Source organism: Amblyomma americanum, chromosome 1 (genome assembly GCF_052857255.1).
Source record: "Amblyomma americanum isolate KBUSLIRL-KWMA chromosome 1, ASM5285725v1, whole genome shotgun sequence".
Classification (NCBI taxonomy): Eukaryota; Metazoa; Arthropoda; class Arachnida; order Ixodida; family Ixodidae; genus Amblyomma; species Amblyomma americanum.
The window spans coordinates 331,005,761-331,008,953 of record NC_135497.1 but is presented as its reverse complement, the minus strand read 5'-3'; the positions used below and the strand labels follow the sequence as shown (position 1 = coordinate 331,008,953).

Genomic DNA, 3,193 nt, shown 5'->3' with positions numbered 1-3,193 from the left:
CATGAATGTGTGACGCTCATCATAACGCTGCTTCCGCGTAGCCAGCTGCTACGGTTTATGGGGGTCTAACATCCCAAAGCGACTCGGGCTATGAGGGACGCCGTAGTGATGGGCTCCGAAAATTTCGACCACCTGGGGTTCTTTACGTGCACTCTCATCACACAGTAAACGGGCCTCTAGAATTTCGCCTCCATTGAAATTCGACCGCCGCGGCCGGGATCGAACCCGCGTCTTTCAGGTCAGCAGCCGAGCGCCATAACCACTGAGCCACTGCGGCGGCTCCCACCCAGCAGCTACAAGGAAATATAAAAGGCTGTGGCGCAAACCTGGGGAATTTATTTTTCGAAGGAGATTTTGCTTGAAGACGGAGACCAGCTCGCGCTACGAGCGCCGCTCGCCCTTTCATGGCACGTAGGTGTACACGTCCTCGTCATCGAGAGCCCTCTTTATGTACTCTCGTTTCTCCATGGCCTCGATCCTTTTCTTGATCTCATGGGGGCTAGGGATGAACCCTATGCGCAGCAAGCTGATAACCTCAGGGACGAGCTCGTTGTAGGAGAGCTTCCGGTGTTTCTTCATCACTCGCACAATGGCGGCGTCCAATTGAAACCTTAGTTCTCCACTGATCACGTTTCCTGCCACCGCCTCGTTCCTATTCGCCTCGTTCTTCCTCTGGGCGGCAAGCAACACGATCTTCACCTGGCGAGATTCAGGAGCGAAAGAGTGATTCACTGCAAAGACCTGGCCTCGTTTGATGTCATTTGCCTCGGGTTCCTTGACGAGCACCCTCTCGTTGGATTTTCCTGCTGACAACGACAGAAGCACGTTCACCAAGTCCTCCTCGGGAATGCCAGTCTTGTAGGCTATGTCCTCGAACGGGATCCTCTCGAGGTCATTGAACAGCATCAAAACGCACATTTGGTACGTGGATACCAGGATGGTGTACGTGTGTGCGTCACTGGAACGATGTGGGGACGCAGAATACATGGACAGCTCGTTGTCCTCGTCGAAAACACTCAGTTCCGCCGAGCCAAACTGTGGCTGCAGAGTCAGCTTCCGGGCCTTGTGCTTCGCCATGTAGAACAGCCTGAATGTCTCAAAAACACCACGGGGGGCAGCAGGAATCTTGATTTGCTGCGTAACCGCTGGAACAGGCCAAGAGCCCTTGGTCAACAGGCGTACATTCAGGTCTAATTCATGCAAGTCGATTTCACATGAAGCCAAGATGGTCTTAAACTGCGCTGTCATGGTATTGGAGATAGCGACGTCGTTGAGCACGGCCTCAAGTTTTGACGTGAACATGCGGCCGCACTGAGCCTTGAGTTTGAAGATCATGCTTTTTTCGGCATCCTCTGAAACGCCTTCGTTAAGTAGCAGCCGCTTGCATAGGTGCTCCCTGTAGTAGCTCTCGAAAAGGTCTTTGTCTTTCAGGAACCGGAAGATCGCGACCGTTTTGTCGAGGAGCTGCTCTCGCTGGTGGCGAGTAATTTCTTTTATGCTGTTACTCAGTATGTCATCTACAAACAAGGCCAGATGCTCGGGCGACTTACGGTTGAGGCTGAGGAAGTACTCGAAGTTGGCATCGATCATCTGCTTCACCAGGCGCTCGCCATTGAAAGAGCTGTGCAGTAGGTGGTCAAATTGGTCCTTAAGATCCAGAAGCTTCTTTACAATACAGAGTGAGTCTGTCTCGTCACCGTCCTCCGTCATAATTGACCTGCCAAGCTCCCGCACGTACGTGTTCGCACGATCTAAAAATGTTTCCAGGCCGTTCTTCGTGTGACTAAGCAGACGAAACATGCGAGCTAGTTCCTCCACCTGTTTGTGTACCAGCATGTGTACAACTCCCGAGCCTTCCATATCCACGATTTTCTTGACATGGTTTGCGACCAGCTCCTCGTAGACCACATGTCTGATGAGGCGTTGGGTGGAAACACTCAGGCACTCCTTTGCCAGCTCCACCTCTTCGCTGATACGCTGCTCCGCCATGTCGACGTAGGCGATCGCCGACATTTTAGCAAGGTGCTTCTCACTTTCCAGGGCGTAGAAACGTGCGGTCTGCGCCAGAAATGGGCGCTCGAAGTCTTGCTCGTAGACTGAATTATCAATACCAAGCTTTCCCAGCATCTCACAAGTGTCCTTGATCAGCACCCTGTCGACGTTCTCGCCCATGCGCTCGCGGTTTATCATGTGAAGCAGTCCATCACGAAGCTTATCCCGTATGTCAATGTGGCGGGCTACTTCGTCCCGGAAAATAACCCTGCCCAAGTTGTACACACTATGCTCTTCGTTCTGCGGTACGTACACGGAGTCCATATGCAAGGCAATGTGGTCTATAACTTTCATCTTGGCCTGATGTTCGTTCCAAGCGCTGTTTAGTGTTTGCAGGAAGGTGTCTTGAGCGGAGGCCACGATCCCTGGCCGCACGTTGTTCACCAGTTCCTCAACTACCGCTTCGCGCAGGCCGCCGTAGAGTGTCGCCCCTTGTCCGTGGAACACCATGGCGTAGGCTCTGCGGTACAGCTCGTCGAATCGCTCACCATCCGAGCCGTTCGCCTGGATACCTTGTATGGCGTTCCACAAGGGCTGCCAGACGTTATCGGGGATGTCATCTTCCCCCGGACGGCGAAACATCGATACCCACACCTTCTTGGATTTTTTCTTCTCTGGCACTGAGGCTATGGCGTCCGCCGCTTCACGTTCTTTTCGCTGTTTACAGCTCTGCTCGAGCCATCGGCACTTCTTTCTCTTCCGGTATGACTGTTTCGCATGCGCGTGCACGTGCACAAGAACGTCGAGGTACTCTTCCAATGCGGACGTAGTTATGAAACACAAATTAATTCCAGTAATCTAAACATATCAAACTCGGCTGCATTACAGCCAAACAGTTTCAATTAACGTTACATATTTAATGGAGATCTCATAGTGGCGGGATGAGTGGTTTATTGGTGAAAAATTCACAGATTATGTTTACAACATTCGATTCAGAGCGAAAGCACGGGCTTTTGTTTGCCAGCTGATTTTACGAATTTTTCATGCTTGAATGACTAAAACGAGGTACGCACATGATGACTGATTCAGTTTTCTGTCCTTTTTTTTAGCGGAAAAGCAAATGATTTTTTTGCTCGGGTCTGAACATCTGGATTAGTGCTGCATAGAAGACGGCGATGAGAGGGCAATGCCGCGGAACGGA

General features: G+C 51.6%; 1 pseudogene; it reads right to left on the bottom strand.

Annotated features, from left to right (window-relative positions):
• Nucleotides 1–402: 402 nt before the first annotated feature.
• LOC144120861 (cullin-3 pseudogene) lies at nucleotides 403–2,634 on the bottom strand (annotated as a pseudogene).
• Nucleotides 2,635–3,193: the final 559 nt, after the last annotated feature.